Source organism: Topomyia yanbarensis, chromosome 2, assembly GCF_030247195.1.
Source record: "Topomyia yanbarensis strain Yona2022 chromosome 2, ASM3024719v1, whole genome shotgun sequence".
Taxonomy (NCBI): Eukaryota; Metazoa; Arthropoda; class Insecta; order Diptera; family Culicidae; genus Topomyia; species Topomyia yanbarensis.
This window is the reverse complement of record NC_080671.1, coordinates 169,042,840-169,063,970: the sequence shown is the minus strand read 5'-3', so window position 1 is coordinate 169,063,970 and position 21,131 is coordinate 169,042,840. Positions and strand designations below refer to the sequence as shown.

At 36.8% G+C, this 21,131-nt stretch overlaps 1 protein-coding gene across 2 annotated transcripts in view; it reads left to right on the top strand.

The window, feature by feature from the left end:
- The first annotated feature begins 3,554 nt into the window (after nucleotides 1–3,554).
- Nucleotides 3,555–21,131, top strand: part of LOC131682072 (serine-rich adhesin for platelets) — a 51,802-nt gene continuing 34,225 nt past the window's right edge. For both annotated transcript variants that reach the window (XM_058963263.1, XM_058963262.1), the window contains exon 1: nucleotides 3,555–3,800. The gene's annotated coding sequence lies outside the window, so the exon portion shown is untranslated. The remainder of the gene's footprint in view (nucleotides 3,801–21,131) is intronic.

The window sequence follows — 21,131 nt, the reverse complement described above, 5'->3', positions numbered from 1 at the left end:
AAAGTGAAATATGGAAATAGTACGTAGAACATCAATACAGTCATGATTCGCTGGTTGGACACTTTTTAACTGGACCGCTTTTTAGTTAGACCTCCGCTAGTTGGACCATTGTCCAACTAAAAAACATCTGAACGTCAAAATCTCGTGTCAAATTTACTTTGACAATCAATCTGACAATATTTAGAGATGTGAATAGATGCATTTACACTGCTAACATCTCCTTTGGAGAGTTTTTGAGATTTGTCAGTCGGTTCAACTAGCGAATCAAATTCGTTAGTTGGACAAGGCTGTGGCCCAACCAGTGAATCACGACTGTATAATATACACTTTCATTATTCGTCTTTTCATATTTTTCCAAATAATTATATTTGAATGCTGTATTAAATCCGTTGCCATTTTACCGCTTTTTTTCTCTTAACTCAAAGCCAACTGTTAATAAAACTGTGTAAGGACAATAGTTCTAAGTGAATTATACACAAACCGAATGAACAAAGTCTGCAACACATGTTTGGACCTAATTTGTCGGTAATAAAAAATTATAAACCTAGAATTTCCGGCAAATGGATATCTATTACTTGTAGTGATCTGTGAATGGTACTCTAGAATTGTTGGGCTTTTCGGCTATTTTGCACTGTCTGCCAATTAATTTCCAAACTTGCGCATTTTTTCTTGATAGTTGATTAAATATTCTAGTTGAAAACGAAGATCGAATTGAAATGCCTTTTAACATTGTTTTTTAAAGAGCGTTGGAAGTAGAAATCGCTGTTAATTGATCGGTAGATGGGTCTTGCACGGTATAAAGTGGAAATATACTATCATAGCATAAACCATGTTTATTTTATGTCTTATTTCTATTTTATCCCAATAATGCATTATAGTTATTTAATAGAAGTTCGCATGATTTTTTTGGGAAAATGAAAACAGATCGATGAGAAGAAACGATTTTGTCAAATATTCTTCCAATTTCATTCTAAATGTTAGCATTAATTTCTGGGGTGACTTGCAACTTACATTTACCACATTACTCTATATAAAATCAATGATGTGAATGAAATTGGCGGAACTCTAACTAAACATCGAAATCCCAAGAGTAACGCCGAATAACTAACTATGCATCGCAATTATTAAATTATTAGACTGCGTAAAGATGCATAAATATTTATGCATTTCAAAGATTAAAAACGAATGAATACTAAAATACATATAATAAGTTTCTTAGTATTTTTTTTACCCGTGAAGCCTTACTTCAGGGGTTAACTTAATTTGAAATGGAATTGTTTTGAAATTACAGATAATTTTTTTTTAACAGTCGCATGTGCTTTCGTGTCTCGAGATCTGTCCTATGTGCTACGAGATGTGCTATGCTAGGACGTATGTGAGATCTATGCAGGGAAAAAGACGTATCGTAAGTTGGTAAAATGTCGTATTGATGGAAAGGGCGTATTGTAACGTTTTGAGTAGTAATAGCAAATACAAATTAAATACGCCAAGCACCATCAAATTATGGCTCAGCGAATACACGAATTATTCTACCCTATTCGTCTGTTTCGCCTTGACAGGTTCCAGCATTCGGAAAATATTGAACCTGGCAACGCTACCGTATCAAAGCAGTCTACAAAAAAAAAGAAAAATGTTTGATTTTTCATGTTTTGTTTTTATCTGTAATGTGTAATCCGGTAGTTTTTCATGTGTACGAAAATGCATGAATTTGAGATAGATAGCGGAGCAATTCTCGGCGATTGGCCAGACAATGGACATCATGGTTTGTGTGATTACTGGTGGAAAGGACCAGCTACCGTAGCGGATACAAAATCACACAGGAAGTAGCCACTGCGGTTTGCTTGGATGCAGAAATCACTCGTTTTGAGCGCTATAGCTTTTGATTGTGAACAAGCAGACAGTGTCATTGGACATTGTGAAGAGGATTTTGAGGTGATAAAGAGAACTAAGAACTTGTTTTTCGATAGATTCTTGCTTAACCTTCCGCCACTCGCGCTAGTGCACGTCACTCTGAAAATCTACCAAAATCGTCTTAAGGCACCAGTAGCTGCTCGTTCAGTGAGCCATTTGTGCGATCTCCGATGCGTGAAAAGAGGACAGGACCCGTTTGGCTGCAGTAGATACATTGGATGAACGGTATATTCTTTGTGCGGATTATGACCGATATGATTAAAATTATGCAGAAGCGCAAAGAGGAAAACAGATAATTTATCATTTTTATCGACTATAAAAAAGACGTTCAATATTATGGGATTTCGATTTGACTTTTTGAAACAGAAAGAACGGGCTGCCTAACTCAAACAGCTTCAATCAAAATCCGTTATATATTCTACATTCGATTGAAACCATAAAGTTGTTTGGGATGTATCAGGGTAGCCAGTTTTAGCATTATTTCATCAAAGTGCGCTGTCACTTTGACACTTTTTCAGGTACAGGGTTGCTTAAAACGTGTCTTCGAAAAATCATCCGAGCATTCCGTATTAACATACAGTCTTGATTCGCTGGTTGTATACTTTTTAACTGGACCGCTTTTTAGTTGGACCTCCGCTGGTTGGACCATTGTCCAACTAAAAAGCATCTGAACGCCAAAATCTTATGTCAAATTTACTTTGACAATTAATCTGACAATATTTAGAGATGTGAACAGATGCATTTACACTGCCAACATCTCTTTTGGAGAGTTTTTGACATTTGTCAGTCGGTCCAACTAGCGAATCAAATTCGTTAGTTGGACAAGACTGTGGCCCAACCAGCGAATCACGACTGTATTTGTATTTGGTAATAGTAATTATCGTTACAATTTCATATCAACCGTATTACACTAGAAAAACTGTAGAAAGAGAACTGCGGAGACTCCATTTTGGATCAATTGGATTCGGGTTTAGCTGTCAAAAGACGAATCCAATCGAACATTTTCTATCCTTATAACATTGGACGTGCTGCCATACAAAATCGGGGCATACGTTGCCAAAAATGCTGTTTTTCTTTCCGCAGTTCTCTTTCTAGAGTTTTTCTATAATACACCACTAAAGCAAGAGAAGAAGCAAAACCGTAGACGATTTGTTTAGCATTTAAAACGGTTTGGCTCTTAAATAGAAATGTAAAAGATTTTCGTCAGACTTCAAACTTAATTTTTTTCGAGCAAAATGTCAATAGGTCGTTTTGAAAACCCATCCTAAAACTTTGCATATTTTTGTTTCTCAGTGTAACTCTTTTATTATTCACCTGGCAAAACTTTTCCAGTTGATAATACATGCCCTGATGCACTGAGAAGCTAAAAAAGTCTTATAATCGTCCAACACTGGTCCAATAATGGATGTCTGTTGAACGATTTGTTAAACGTTGTCCAATGTTGGTCCTACGAAGGACCCTCGTTGGACGGTTTTGAAACATCATTTTTGGCGGGTTGCGAATGAAACCGATCTAGATAAATGTCAAAAGCGACGTGTGGTAACACACACACACACAGTAAACGAGAAACGCGTTTCGCTCTCCAAAATTATTGCTCTTCTCGTTTTCGCTTGCTCTCGCCCATCAGTGTCGTGAAAGAAAATGGGAAAAAATGCAAATGGCGGTCGTTGTTATTGTTCGCTGGTAACAAACGAGCTCGATTTTCGGTAAATGGTGCCCTTTTCGTAGCAGTAAACGACCGGAAAATATCGTGCGATGTTAGGTATAAACTTTTCGAGCGTCTTTGTGTTGTTGGTTGCGGTTAATTGAGTGCTTAAAGTGGATTTTTGCGTGCGGAAAAAGTGTGTCACCATCGACGGCTCCGCTGCGGAGCGAAAAGGCTCAAATGGGTAAGAAGCTGTGCTTGGATTTTCGAGTGATTTCCCCCCAGTGCAGAAAAAGAACCAACGCAATCCGTTCCCACTGGTTTAGTTGACGGAATATTAATATGAAAGGTCCGACCATCGCGCTGTTGGTCCCTAGAAAGAAGGAAAGTGATTTTCTCAGTCGTAAAATTCGAATGAAATTTTCCAAAGTGGAAAAAAGTGTCCATGAAAAGTTCGTGTTCGAAAGTGTGTTCGTGTGAAACAGGGAGGAAAAAGAAGATGTCTGTGAGACGGGATAGAAAAGCAAAGTTCGACTCGAGTAAAATTATTTCTGGTCGACGTTGCTTTGCAATATTGCAGATCGAGAACGAACATTTTAGGTTCCAAAGTTCTGAAAACTGTGATCTTACAAAATTTAATCGAGTAATTTCGTTAGTGACTATGCGAGTTATATGGAGGGGCCCTCCCCAGGAAAATAATATATTCTCATCATAATCGCCGTCGTCGTCAAAATCAAAATGGCTGCTGTTGCCTTCACTAGCCGTCGTCGTTTTGCTGCTGCTGATTGCGAGATGCTCACCGATCGTGGCTCTCGCGGTTCACGAGACATTCTGCTGTGTGCGTGCATGTGAGAAATCCTGCTACCGCGATGCTTGTGTTTGTGTTCATCAATGCTGATACCACTCACCATGCACGCACACAATATTCCGATCCACTTTGCGTCATGATGGAAACCGTGAAAACATCTCGCTCTTTTCGCGTGTCGATTGTTCAAAAAGGGACTATTCGGGTACATACGTAAACAAAGTTAGGATTGAACATTGTTTTCGGCATCGTATACGACGAGTTATTGCTACTTTCATGGCTAGGTTCCGAGTAATTTTTATTTGTTTTTTACTATTTGTGTCTATTTAAGATTCTGAAATTCGTGTATTCCGATGACAGTTAAAAATCTAGTTCAATATTTCATTTTCAAATACAACTGGCATAAAACGAAACGCGATTACAACTACCTACACTGGTAAAACTCCAAACTTAATAATTTTCCTTATTTTTGTTTGCGACGAATACGAGATTCGTTCGAAAGCGATTCGAATGAATAGTAAGTCCATTTGATGTTGATGTCGTAAACGGGAACACAAGCTTCTTTCGAACGCATCTCGTATTCGTCGTAAACAAGAATAAAGGTGAATAATGGGAAAAAATTTAAATAGGACGTAACATTTGGGGTTTTCGATTGATTGACACCGGTGTAGTGCAGTGCACTGAAACTGCATCGTTTTTGCACTTTCTATCAGAAGTGCAGAAAACTGGGTATGTTCCATTGACACTACTGCTAGAAAGTGCAAAACCAGTGCACTCCACTATACCGGTGTCAATCAATCGAAAACCCCATTTCTATTTCGATTATTATGACGTCACTATAAGACTTTGTACTAATTTTTCAATACAGATCGAATGCTGACGGTTTTTACTAGAATATTATGCAAAGAGTAAAGTAGTAAATGTGGAAACGACCGAGTAATGAACAGAGGAGAAAGACCCCAAAGAGAATCTCATTGTTACTTGCGTCCTATTTTAAACTTTCTGTACGTTTTCACATGATATTTGGTCGGTGTTAAGGCTCAAGTTACCTCAAGGCTTGGTAGTGTGCGTAAGAAAAATTTTGCTCAGCTTTGCCACCGGATTATACATTTAAACCTTTTCAAAACTCTAAAAGAAGAATATCAGTCGATTTATTAGATCATCACGATTCAATTCATGCAAAATACCTGCCGGAAAAGCCATCGGCTTAGCTGAATCGTGCTTTTGAAAATGTGGCTGTGGTTTTTTCATTGCGCTGTTGTGTTGCGTACCCCAGCACGGTGTAGTAGTGTGACAAAAAATCACAGCCACTTTTTCAAAAGCACCATTTAGCGAAATCGCTAGTTTTTCCAGCAGCTATTTTGTATGAATTGAATCGTTGTGATCTGATAAATCGGCTGATATGCTTCTTTTAGAGTTTTGAAAAGGTTTAAATGTATAATCCGGTGGCAAAGCTGAACACAATTTTTCCTACCCATACTACCCAGCGTTCAAAACTAACACATGCTCAAAAAAGGTAACTTGAACCTTAAGTCAGACCGGACTAAGTGACAAAATATTGATTTCGAGAAAAACGAGTTTAAAGTTTGAATCGCAGCATTCTTTACATTATGATTGGAAATTAATTTTTGCCATAATTCTTGTTTATTGTTACATATTTCAAATATGGCAAGAGTCGAATGTAGCTGACGAAATTCTTTATCCAATGCTATAATTATCTCATTTTTTGGTGTTTTGCGACTTAGTCCGGTCTGACTTAATACCGACCATTTATGTATGACACATAAGCTATATGTTCCTTTATATTCAATATAACCCATTTTATCAGTGTAGTAGTTATAATCTTTTGTAAAAGATTAGCAGTTTTAGGTCCGAATCAAACGATCCTTCAGTTCTCATCAACGCAGCAGAATGTCAGCAGCGGTCCGTCAGGTATCCAACTTTCAATTTTATCTTGTTCGTAATTTTCAAGCAGTCCCTATTCTGACCATAGTTGTTTAGGCCACCGTGGTAGCAAAGTGCAATGTTTGGTATTTTTTACCAAGCGTATAACGTATTGGACTCGCGTACGTCGATATCCTCTTATTGAGCAGATCGCGTAAACAAATGTGAGCGGTTCTTACACGTTTAATATTTGTTCAATGGAAAAGAAAGTTGGATTGACAAGGTATATTCAAATTATATAGGCGTTTTAAAGGGTCTTTCATCAATGCATCAATATATTAAACGTGGAAAGTTCGCCATTCTCAAAATAAGGGCTCCCAACAGAGAGTCTGCCTCAAAGGGACGATAAGCGCGTTCGAGTGGCAGATTTGACGAACACGAAACAGATTCAAAAACTTTTTATATTCAGATTACATTGTTTTGATTAGTCTCACTCCAAATCAACTCACGTTAAATATCTAATCTGGTATCATGTTGGTTTTTCGATATTATTTATTTGAGTTTTAATCCGTAGGACATTTCTATCTTCGTTTTTCACGTGATTTGCTGTTTGACAGAACCATATATTAGAATGTCTGTAGATGGTTTGTTAATCTTAGTTACATTAGTTACATTGTAGATTGAAAATAGAACACTATTTTGAAGGAATGACTGGCGTTTGAGTGATTTCCAGAGCTATTCAGCTAAGGGGCCGTCCATAAACCACGTAGACTCATGGGGGACGAAGAGGTGTTTACGAAAAGTCTACATTTGTATACAAGAGGGGAGGGAAGGTGTTTGCAAAAGCCTACGTAGACTTCGATTTTTGTTCTTTTCGTAATACTAATTATGAATGAGATAAAAAGAAAGTTCTATTAAACATACTAGTCGATTCAGCTAGATATATTTGGACGGGCACTTAGCTAGTACACTATTGAGGTACCTACTCTGTATGCGACCACTAAATTCAGAACCCTCGACACGTTGTTGTATAATGGAACAAATTCTAGGAATCATAAAATATCGGTTGTAACGACGATCTCTTAAAATTCTTCTCTGCGGATTATTTTGACGGTGAAAGTCACGACTGTCTTCCACCGCAGGAGTCAGGATATTTTGGCATTTAAAATGCGAATCACCTGAGTCTGCGGCAGGTCCGAACGAGCGTAAAGTAACTTTGTACTTCATGCTGTCGGTTTCGATTGTTAGTACTGATTATTTTTCATATGAATACATTTTCTAAAAGTTCCAAAGTTTAATTTTGGAACATTTGTTTTGATACAATTCTGAAGATGTTATTTAGAGTCTTTCGAGATAGTGACTAGGATCAGAGTTTCTTATTCGATGTGTTTCGTTGAACGTATTCATATTCATACATCAATGAGGACGGCGGTCAACCAGGAACGTCTTCCGCCATTTTGCCGTCATATGAATATGATCAGTGATGTACCAAATCGGGTTTTTATAATTTTGGGGAAAAAACCCAAGGTTTTTTCCGGTTAAAACGGTTTTTTCGCGGGAAGATTGGGTTTTTTGCAATTTTTTGATATTTTAGTAATTGAACATTAATGTATTGTTATACAAACATTTTTATTTTATTTATGACCATTATTGTCATAAAGTTTTGCATGTATATAAAAATTCTGAATGGTTTTCCTCGGTTGAATCATTGTTGTAGCTGTGATCAAAATTTCTTCACAAATATTGTGGTTAAATTAGTGATAAAACTTTTCAACACGTTTTGGTCTAAGTCGACTGCGTTTCGTACTGTGAATCCACCTACACGTACTAAATATTTTTTCTACTGTTGCTGATGTAGTTGATGCCGAAAGAATTCGGATTGCGATTTGTGAGAGTTCCGACTACGGTTCATACTAATCACGAATGTCAAGACCACTCGCTTTCTGCATATTGCTCACTTTTGCTTTCACCGAACTAAATAGGTATTTTCTAAATTTTGTGTGAATACCTACCTCATTTTGCTAAAAGTATAGCAACCCATAAAATGAGTAACAAGCAGAATAAAAGTAGTTTAGGCACGATTATTCTAATTTTCAATAGTCAGTGTAACAATGACTATTGTTCCCACTATTAAATGAAGCTGGAATATGGAATGGACCGAAATTGAAGTCGCAGGAACAGAAAATGCTCCCTAAAACCCGCTATAAATATATTATAATGTAAAAAATTGGATTTAAACTTCAAGTTTCAAAATCGGACAGGAGCTTTTCGATTAAGTCCCACAACATAAAAACTGTCAAAAAGTATATCCGGTTCTTACAAAGGACTTTTCTTTATCCGATTTTTAATCTTGAATTTAACGTTGTACGAAATTTTCTGTGAACGAATTATACTGGAGGTTTATCCTTGCAGACTTTTTCGTGTGAAAATATTCTAAGCGATTCTCATGCTGAAGGATCTCTGTCGGATTTTTACGGATGATGTTTATATTCGATTTTTACATGCTAAGATATCTGGAGTGGGTTCAACAAAGTATGTTTTATCCTTGCGACTTTTATTTTCGGTCTCTCAAATGTAAATGGAAACATTAAATGAACCTTATACATTCGATAAATCGAAAAAAACCCATATTTCGTCCAGGTTAAAATGATTTGGGAAAAAACCCGGTTTAAACCCAAAAATAAAAACCCGGGAAGATGGAATTTTTCCCAGCGGTACATCACTGAATATGATAAATCGCATTAAATAAAAAGCTCTGTTCCGAGTCACTATCTCTGAAATTTGTAAATAAACATTGCCTAACTGCAAAAGTGTATCAAATGTTTCAAAAATTAGACACAAAAGAACAACTCATGTTTAAAAGAAAGATATTTGCTTCATAAAATATATTCATGTTACAAACAATCAGTAGCCACAGTGCAACTTAACACTTGAAAAATTGTCCCATCTTTTGAGGTCCGAAGAAGGAATAAACACCTATCTTTGAATACGGGCAGACAAAAAGATCATAAGTTTGCGGGCAAAAGATATTTGGCATGCAAATTAAAAGAACTGCTCATGTTTGAAAGAATGAACCAATCCCTATGTACGAGTAAACCGGTTATACGAGTTGATAACAGGTTTGCTTGCAAGGGACATCCTCAGCAGATTTACACCGCATCAGTTCCTTGAATTAGGAAATGCGCAAACCTATGGCTTCACCACAAAAAATGAACAAAAAATAGCTTTTTGGGAATTTGGGTGAATTTTGGGGAATGGTATTCTGGTGAATGACTTTCTGGGAAAGCAAGTCTAGAGAAAATTTTCAATAGGACGTAAGTAACATTGAGAGCCTCTCTTTGTTTACTTTCTTTTTCGTTTATTACGACGTCATTACAACACTTTGGACTAATTTTCCAGTACATATCGAAAGCCGACGGTTTTTACTAGAATATTATGCAAAGAGTAGAGTAGTAAATGTTGAAATGGTCGAGTAATGAACAGAAGAGAAAGACCCCAAAGAGAATCTCTCATTGTTACTTATGTCCTATTGTAAATTTTCTCTAGAAGTGTTCTGGATAATGGCATCCTAGAAAATGGTACAGGGTGCGTCAGCTGGATGTATCCTTTTTTAACATTGAACAACTCCGCCATTTTTCAACCTATTTTCACAAGTAAATAAGTTTTTTAGGATACTTATGCCGATTGTACGTCGATTCCCGGTTTACCATTTCCCGGAATGTCATTTCCCAGAAAACCATTACCCGGAATGTACCATTTTCCGGAAAACCATTTCCCGGAATGTACCATCTCCCAGAATATCATTTCCCGGAATGTACCATTTCCCGGAATACTATTTCCCGGAATGTACCATTTCCCGGAATACCATTACCCGGAATGTACTTTTTCTCGGTAATTTATACTATTGAAATCTAAAGTAAACATGTAATTTGAACTTTAAGAACAAATCCAGAGCTATGTTGACTTACATATATGGTATTCTATAGCATTTTTCGTTTGGTAGGAGTCATTCCATTTACGTATATTTAGATGGAACACCGAGAGAGCTACCAACTTTTAAACTAAACTAACCTATTCTCCTCTATTCATTATTTCACATTATTCCGCGACAAATAAAATTTGCAATCAAGATATGATAAGCTTTATAGATATTGATTGACTCTGCTGGAATCAAACATGATGACATTCTTCTGCATTCCAAGTTTTTGTTTGGTTCGCTTGACACCTTATCTTTGCTCTCTGATCATATTAATAAAAAAACAAGCTCTCATAAACCAATAAAGTACCAGAAAACAGATTATGCTTAAAAAAGGCAAAGTCTCAAAGAAGATTGTTATGAATTAATAATTTCCAAAAAAGTACTCAAATTTTAAAGAAGACAAATTCAAAAATATTTTTCATGATTTGCTCATCTCCAAAAGAAGGCGAATAAGCTCATAGAATAACAATTATAATTCAAAAAGTTATAACCCCATAGAAAATCCTCCCGATTTTCCCACCGACTAAATCGGCTTGCGTCGGCACAATCGGCCGACTATGCCACCAATTAATCGGTCGATTGTTACACCGACTCTTATGGGTGTTTAACATGGACGTCAGTCGACTCAACTACCGATTAAATATGACAGACGAAATCTGTTGAAATCGGTCTGTTTCAACCAATTAAATCGATCGATTAGTTGATAGTTTAAAACTGGAACCAGATTCACACAGATTAAATCTGGCGATTAATATGGTGACGAAAATTGTCCACCGACGAAACCCAACTTGGTCGTTTAATTAATCTGTCGACCTCGATGCACCCATTTTTGTCGGTCGACTGTGAAATTTATGAACTGTCAAATTTTCTATGAGGAAGGTATGTTAGGACCACTAGTACATAAATCCAATAAAACACCAAGAATATTTTGAAAGAGTACTTAAAAGAATGTGAAACTACATAGAAATAGAAAGTACATATGACACATTCTTTCGTGACGTTACAACGATTTGACGATTCTTCATTCCATTAAATATGTTATAACTTTATCAAATGAACGCCTACATCAGAACTTATTACAGATTCGGAAAGTACACAAAATTTCACTAAAGATTCAATAAACATAAACTGAATATACTGGAAGAGGATTGTTTTATAACTGATAATGTAACGTGACGTTACAACGCGTCACAGATGAGAACTTTCAACGTATTTCCATAAAAGTCAAAATATCTGCTCTATAAGATTTTTAACAAGAACGAATCTTCTATGATATATTTCTAAATAGCAGACGAATAACTAGGTGTCATTAAATATATTTTTTATTGTTTTGTTTCTTATTAAGCATCTTTTAACTTTCGTGACGTTACAACGCTCCTTTCTCAGAAAAGCGATATCTCGTTGCGTTGTAACGTCACGAAAATCTTCAACTTTTCTATAACTCTGTAAGTTACGCTGGTGCTATTGTTTTGAGTAAAATTTTAAACATTTATCACATTTAGCCATTTTTATAAAAATTTACTCGATTAACAATATGGGGTTGTCGAAAAATCACGCTACAGTTTATTTTTTTATTTGTAGCAGAAATAATTGATCAAGCCAAGAATTTTTCTCTCATATCTGTTGTGGATGAATTTGAGTGATTTGACATATTTATTTATTTGACACGGCTCAATATGGTAGTTTAACGGAGCCAGAATAGCAGCTTTTATCACATATTTCACAAACAAAAATAAACTGGCAGTATTGCTTTGTTTAATTTGGTAAGGAATCAAGTTCCCGATCCGAGTTTATAGTATGATATTTGTATTGTTGGGCTTAAGCAAGTGGATTTATATGACAAAGCGAGCACAATTTAAATTCGAATAGATACCCGTCAATATTGGATTTAATACCTCAGGCATTTCGATAATGTAGCTGCTTCGATGATGTATTTGGGCGTGTAACGGAAGAATTGGTTAGTTACTAACTGACGCATGTGCGACTACAACGGAGGTTGCGGAGAACCTTAAAACGGGCGTCTCATCGATGATGGCGAAGTGTGGAATGGTTGATTACTGGGGGAAAAGAAATATTCAGGGAACGCATCATTATTCATGGCTAAATACTAACCCGACAACAAAGTTCGGAAATTCCCTCACAACCTTCCATCGCGTGTCCTGGACTACGTTGCTGTTAGCGTGATTGCATCGGAACGTATCATGTAACCAGCGTCTATGAGAGTACAGCGTAGGTGGACTTTTAAAGAAATATAATGTGACGTTGTTCAATCGTTTATTAAAAATAACTCCTCCAGTGCATTCAAGTGTTGTATATCAAATCTTATATAAAATTTTGTTTATTTTCTAAATCTATAATTAGGTTTGATGAAGGAGTTCATTTGAAAAAGTTATAACAGATTTATAGAATGAAGGTTGGTCAAATCGTTGTATATAACTGTGTCGAATGTGTCGATGGTATATAACCCCTTAAGCACTTAAGGATATATATTCTGAATTTATGAATATCACGCTAGTATAATTTCCTGTTTACGAAACAACTTGAATGCGTTTAAATAAACCATACGTAGGAAAATTTAATACTATATCTGATAAATCATTCAAGCGTCTGATAAAAGTTGAATTGCGTGACGTTACAACGCAAAGTGTATCCTGTTCTAACTTTAGTTCCACATATCCAATAAAAGAAATTGTAGGATTTTTAGAAAAGTATTTTTGAATACAAAGAGAATCCGGAATATAAATTTGGACAAAATTTTAGTTTTTTAATAAAATTAAAAAATGGGCATTTTTCGTGACGTTACAACGCAGAAACAATCAAAACTTCTATTAGTTCAAAAAGTATTAGTGGTCAAATCAAGAAAAAAATCTTTCTAGTTTTACTGTTGTACACTCAATAACGAACAAATCCCTTTAAACAGATAAAAATTTCAATAATAGTTTCATGAAATAGAACTTTTCTTAGAAGTCAATAATTCAGGAGCCATTTTCCGTGAAATTCAACTTACTTTTCTATATATTTTTCAACTATTTGTCGAAAAGTCAATGGTTGGATTACATAACATTTCAATGATTTAAACACTACCGAATCTAGGAAAAAATATTGTAATACCAAAACAAGACAAAACAAAAACGTCATTCTGGTGTACAAGCCCGCGGAATGTGTCATATAAATCAAAAACATGCCAAAAATAACGACAAGGAAGCATGCATGTATAAGAAAGAAAAACCGCAAATTTTTTAGATGCATAATCCATAAAAATCCCAAAATAAATATATCTGAAGCATTGTTTATATGTTATTCTAATTCAATAAAATTCCAAACATATTTCCAAACTACTTTTTATGTTCTAAAGTAGAGAGAATTTCGTATTTTGCATGACATTTGCTGCGTAGCAAGTGTAATCAAAATGAGTGGTGGCAAGGTACGTAGTTTAATTTATTTTCCGGGAAATGGTATTCCGCGAAATGGTTTTCCGGGAAATGGAACATTCTAGGAAATGGTTTTTCCGGGAAATGGTACATTCCGAGAAATGGTTTTCTGGGAAATGGTACATTCCGGGAAATGGTTTTCCGGGAAATGGTTTTCTGGGAAATAGTACATTCTGGGATATGGTTTTCCGGAATATGGTATACCGGGAAATGGTATTCCGCGAAATGACGTACAACCACTTATGCCATTTATAATAAACCAGGTTTAGAATACAACGTCGATTAAATGACCACCCCCATTTGATACACAAAAAACAGCTCTTTTGCGGGCGTTTTGCATGACATTGGACAGCATTTCAGGCTTAATCGCAACAATTTCAGCTCGTATATTAGCTTTGAGTTCGTCAATGTTCTTAGGTTGGCTAGAAAAAACTTTACTTTTCAAGTAACCCCACTGAAAAAAGTCTGGTACCGTTAAATCCGGAGAACGAGGAAGCCATTCCAAATCACCATTTTTTTGAGACAGCACGTCCTGGGAACTTACTTTGCAAGAACTTGATTGTGGCGGCTGCGGTATTGCCAGGTGCTTCGTATTGTTGAAATCAGAAGTTTTTCAGACCTTTTTTCTACATTGGTGGACAAATAAGTGCTCCAAAATCCAACGGTAGCGTGCGCCGTCGATGGTCTCTCCCTCTTTGAAAAAATAAGGAACGATAATTGTTTTGGAACACACTCCGGCCCAAACAGTTCCTTTCTGGTCGTGCAGTGGTGTTTGATGCATAACGTGTGGGTTCTATGTCCCCCGATTTCGACAATTCTGTTTATTTACTCCGCCGTTTGTAGGCGCCGAATGCCTACCATATCTTTTACGATAAGCACGCACAGTTTTCACTATTGAACGATCGGTTTCAATGTAAAGCGCTACGATTTCAGCGCGTTCTTTTGGTGTAAATCGACTCCACCTCAAGCGTAAAAGTTGAGTAAAAGGCACATCTGAAGGTAATTGAGATCTTACCACCAGAGGTGTCATTCCGTTTAGTACGTGAGTTTTACTGAATGGATATCCAGGTGACCGTTATAATTATATTGGGATATGCCAGTATGGTGGTCGTATTTTAAACCTAAGTGTCTATTCTCTGTGACTTAGTTGCAACATATTAAAATTGTAAGATATTTCTGATTATCAAACAAAACAATCATTAATACACCCTACAACCGGAATAATAACTGGCAGAATAGTTGCAGGGAAATTAGTATTCGTGTACATTATGGTTGCCAGCGCTCTCTGCTTTACTTAATAGTCGATTGATCCGCTTCAGACCTAGGATCCCTAGAGTAGATCAGGAATAAAACAAGCAGAATCAATAATTGCATCACTGATTACTTAGCACGCGTTGTTAGGAACATGATACATTGGACTATACCAAATAGAGGACTTAATGTTACACATTTCGAGACAAACTGGCGCAAAATTAGTCCCACTCCAGAGGACCGTTGTTTACTTGGCAGACAGATGCCACTTCGTCAGATTTTGCAAATTTTTGTCTCTGTGGGTCGGACCGAGATTCCTTAAGCTAACAGCTGCAGTTCTATCAGTCCGCTAAAAAAAATGTCGTGGTGTCCTGGGTTGTCGAGGAAAACGCTTATTTTGTCCATGTTTTTCGTTTCTAAAATATCTCTTTCATTGAGTAGTCGCTTTCTTCACACTGATTAAGTTCACAGTTATGACCGACCGCAACTAAAACGTAAACGCACTCTCAAGTAGAATACGAGAAACAAAACCTATTATACACGAATCTCCTGTTATTTTTCTTGTCAACTTCCTTTTCTCACATGGAAGTTAAAAAGAGTGTAATCCATGGCTAAATAGCAAATAAAAGAACAAACCAGCAAATTAAATCATCGCATCTTGCCACATTTATTCTCACGATCTCCTAACCTCATATTTATCGTTGCACCACTGTCATAGCTGTCTTCCTCGCGCAACGAAACCTGTATCACTTCTGTTTCTCTTGCGCTTCCCGCTAGAAACTTCTCCGTTCACTCTCCGCGCCTCGGACCAATGTTGCACTGCGTATTGGCATTGAGCCATTTAAACAATGATAAGTTCCCATTGGTGTAGCGTATCATTCTTTTAAAGCTGCTTCACACAAACGATCCTTATTTGTGAATTTTTGACCATATAACTTATTTTTAAGTACATTCCGTAGATTTTCTGTAGGATTTATGTCAGGAGATTGGTAGTGCCACGAAATTATAGTCACTTTATTATCCCACAATCATTCCCTCACATACTTTGATGTGTGTTTCCGATCAATGTCTTGCTGAAACTGCCATATAAAAGCACGTTATCGTCGGCAAAGGGCAGCATGACATCCTTTAGAATGGCCTTACATTCAAATCTTGCCATTATAGTGGAAATGAGGAAAATAGGACCTGTGCCATTCCACGAAAAGCAGTCCCAAACCTTAATATTCTCGCCTCCGTGGTTCACCGTATTTTGCGTATGTTACAGATCAAACTTTTTGCACCTTGGATGTTTCGTTGAGCATCCGAGAAAAACAAGTTTATCTTCGATTCGTCCCTTCAAAGGATATGTCGTCATGTATTGATTCCTTCTGTAGCTTCCCATAAACGCTGTTGAAAATCAAATTGCATTCTTCTTAAAAGGCTTTTGCTTCGCAATAGTGAAACTTTCCTAGCAATTCTTTCTGTCAGATTGAAATTTTGCAGCCTACGGCAAACTGTTCTCGGACTTACAACATTTCCAATTCGTGCTGTAATAGTCCTGGATGACGCGAATGAATAAGATTCCGCTAATAACGCTTCCGACGGCGAATCGGCGGCCTGTATTACACTGGCTTCACCCAGCGCAAGAGCAGTGTAACAACCGATGAGTCAATATATGTAAATTCATTTAACAAATCATCGTTTGAAAAACTTGGCTATATCCAAAAATGATAAAGTTAGCTATCATGTCGATATATAATTCGAAAGACCAACTCATGACATAACAAGGGGTAATAAGGATAATTTTAGTTATTGAAAGGCAATATGGAAAATTAAAAATTACTGGCGATCATTGTAATGATAATCAAAACAAAACATGCGTCTGGTAGATTACAGTTCTAGTGCGCTACATTAACAAAAACCTGTAAAATCTACACTATTCTACAACGTAAGTCATAGACAAACAAGCCATAACTGAGAAAATGAGCAAACACAAGAATTATTTAAAATATTTAAAAACGACCTTTTAGTTATAAAATATATTTACACGAAATATAATCAATATTAAGTAATGAAAAGTAATAGATCATTATTATTATTATTGCTTAGTACAGTTTTAACCTTATGGATCATCCGCCGATAAACTACACATTCATCTAAATGACCTTTAGTAAGATCACTCAGCAAAATTATGCCGAAAATCCGTTAAGCTAAATGTCCATTATGCCAAAGAACCGTTTTTCAGAAGTTAAAAATTATTATGCCAAATGACCTGCAGGACGATCACTTCTCAAAATTATGCCAGACGTCCATTATGCACAATGATTTTATGCTAAATGGCCCGCTCCCGACAGATAACGAACTTCGCCCTTAAGGCTCAAGTTACCTTTTTTGAGCTTGTGCTAGAATGTGTACGGTGTGATTGTGGTAGTATGCGGAGGAAAAATTGTGTTCAGCTTTACCACCAGATTATCCACGTAAACCTTTTTAAAACTCTAATAAAAGAAGAATATCATTCGATTTATTAGATCACCACGAATTAATTCCTGCAAAACACCTGCAGGAAAAACCATCGGCTTAGCTAAATGGTGCTTTTGAAAAAGTGGCTGTGGTTTTTTCATTGCGCAGTTGTGTTGCGTGCCCCATCAAGGTGTGGTAGTGTGACAAAAAACCACAGCAACTTTTTCAAAAGCATTTATCATTGAAAACACCATTAAATTTGGGTAATATCTGTACTGAATCAACCAAAAACGTAGGTGGTCGGGTTTACGCCACTATTTTTTAAAGCAGCAAAACTGAGCTTTTTCGTAAAACGCTTGTATCTTAAATTTTTCCCAAGATGCGAATAAAATGCTAAGTATAAAAATGTCTAATCTTTAATTTGGCACATAAAACGACATGATCCGATGTGAAATGAGCATTTTACAACCAAAACCATTACTAGGTCGGATTTACCCCACCCAACTCTATGTATAACAAACATACAGATGTGACACAAGGTGCTAAAAGTGCACTAAAATCCTATCAATCCTATTTTTCACGGGATTGTCTGCTATAAAGATAACACCAAGGAGCTGGTGTGGCTTTCATTAGTTCTCACCAGTTCTTATGTCACTAAGTTAGTGTCAAATTCTGATGAGACGAAGCCGAAACGCAAATTGCATCACTAATTTGCTCAAATCAATTAGTACTAATTAAAATCAAAATAAATCACGCAGAGGGTTACGGCAAGGTGATGGTCTCTCGTGTCTGTTATTCAACATCGCGCTGGAAGGTGTAATAAGAAGAGCAGGGATCGACACGAGTGGTACGATTTTCACAAAGTCCGTTCAGCTACTTGGCTTCGCCGATGACGTTGATATTATTGCACGAAACTTTGAGAAGATGGAGGAAGCCTACATCAGACTGAAAAGAGAAGCCAAGCGCGTCGGACTTGCCATCAACACGTCAAAGACAAAGTACATGATAGGAAGAGGTTCACGAGAAGAAAATGAGAACCGCCCGCTTCGAGTTTGCATCGGTGGCGACGAAATCGAGGTGGTTGAAGAGTTCGTGTACTTGGGCTCACTGGTGACCGCCGACAATGATACCAGCAGAGAGATTCGTAGACGCATCGTGGCAGGAAATCGTGCTTACTTTGGCCTCCGCAAGACACTTCGGTCGAACAGACTTCGCCGTCGTACGAAGTTGACCATCTACAAGACGCTGATTAGACCGGTAGTTCTCTACGGGCACGAGACCTGGACCATGCTCGTGGAGGACCAACGCGCACTTGGTGTCTTCGAACGGAAAGTGCTGCGTACCATCTACGGTGGAGTGCAGATGGAAGACGGCACATGGAGACGGCGAATGAACCATGAGTTGCATCAGCTGTTGGGGGAGCCGCCCATCTGTCATACCGCAAAAATCGGACGACTACGGTGGGCCGGGCACGTAGCCAGAATGTCGGACAATAGCCCGGTGAAAACGGTTCTCAATTGCAATCCGACCGGTACAAGAAGACGTGGCGCGCAGCGAGCACGATGGATCGACCAGGTGGAAGACGATTTTCGGACCCTTCGCAGACTGCGTCGCTGGCGACGGGCGGCCATGGACCGAGTGGAATGGAGGAATCTTTTGTATACGGCACAGGCCACTTCGGCCTTAATCTGTTAATAAATAAATAAAAAAATCAAAATATTTTTCTCCGAAAGGAGTTTGGTACTCATATTTTGAATTACTTACAACTTTGAGTAAGATTTCCGCTTAAATTTCGCTATGTTATCAGTTATTCTTAAAAATGCTTTCAAATTTATACTTTCTTTAAAGTAAATCACTCGAATATATTTGAAAAGATATATTACTGTACTAGTACAAGTTTATCCAAAACGCGACCTACAAGAACAATACAGAATTGTTACCTAGCAAGCACTATTTGATCCTCACTGGAGCATTCAGAATTGATTAAATATAAGGAACAATTTGAAATTGTGCTGTCGAAGTTTTACATACCTTAAACATAAACATTAAACTAAATATTCGCACACATTTCACTTATCGTGAACAGATTTAAAATTGCTAAGCCAATGAGAAAATCTAAATTATTCGATTAAGAAAACGACACCATCCAAATCTTTCGTAAAATCTTCATATATCTTATCTGCCCATTAATCGCAAGTCAGTCCCATGTTCTATGGGATTCCATATCTACATGGGACTGACTTGCTATTATAGGCAGTTATGTAATTAATAGTTATATTACCTGAGATTATTATTGCAAAATATCAAAGCTTCACTCAATATAACTCGAGTTAACACTTTTTGTAGTAGTTTTGCTTGAACTACCCATGTTAATAAATCAAGAGTGCTGATTCAAATGGTTCTTAGTGACAAATGTAAACAAACTGAGTTATTTGCAGATCAGCGTGTGATTACAACATAGCTAACAGCATGTGATTACAGCATAACTAAATTGAAAGGACCTATGCGTGGAACATTTTAAAACTTCTGCAACTGTTCACAGGCGCTATGCAAAAACGACGCAAGATTCATTTCATTCTATGTTTTTCCCACTGCACATAGATACCTAGTAAAAACGCCCTAAGCATCAAAATAAAAGAAATTATTTTCTTCTGTTCATGCGACTTATTTTCGAAGTTGAATTTAGAAAGTATAATAAATTAAAAGATAATTGGAAAGCTTAGTTATTCTAAAGTAACGTGCCATTGGTTGGTTTTAACGACTTCCAGCCAATGGTTTGTTTATATAAACTAAAGTTTCCCGCAATTTTTTCTGCAAGACTTCTGTTAAATCCAGTGCAACTATTTACCACAGTAATGAATAGCATTCGTATTCCAGTGCTAATTCTGTCGAAAACTTTGGAGAAATTCAATATTTTGCTGAAAAAAACTTTATGTGCAGCGTCGTATGATTCTTAGGCCCGAAAAAAGACCTATGTGAAAGGTCCTATGATTTTCAAAAGGACGCATCATTCTAAAGCGCTTAAAAACTACATTAGTACTAAACATTTCATGTTTTTAGTATTATTTTCCTAAAGAGCATAGTCCTTAGACTATATTGGCATAATTGTTCCATCAAAACACATATTTGTTCTCTAATAGGCATTTGTTTTAGGTCCATGAAACTTCAGCCTCGTTTTTCTCAGTTCGAGCACAATGTCACTTGGGACCTTTTGAATAAGTACTCTTGAAATAAGAAATTTGAAAAGATCAAGCCACTGATAGTATAAATTTGATCTTTTTCTTGTTAATATGGTGGTTTTAATGCTTGACTTTGACAATTCTTGAACTTTTAATGGATCAAGTGGCGAATGACCTGATTCTATTTAGTCTATTGTAACCTGATGATGTTTACAATACCGTCAATACTCTTGCGAGAGGGGTAAAGAAATAGATATTAATAGATAATAGAATAGATAAGATAATAGATAACACAGAAATAGATATTACATGCATCTAAACTACTTTTAGGTGTTTGGTGATGTGGTTCACGTGGATTGGATTTCTTCTAAAACTACGTGTTTCAGTTTATTAAGTTGATCTAGTTGAGCATTAACTAGTAGCTGAACAGTATGTTTAAGAGAAGGTTCCATCCATAAGAGATTGTCATCTCTGATTCTGAAAACAGCGAATCCGATTCGTTATAAACGAGTGTTACTCGCCATCTTCACGAGCCAGAGCGACAGAGCAATTTAAGAGATAAAAACACCCACCTTCAGTCTGATCATCTCTTATAGATGACAGTCCA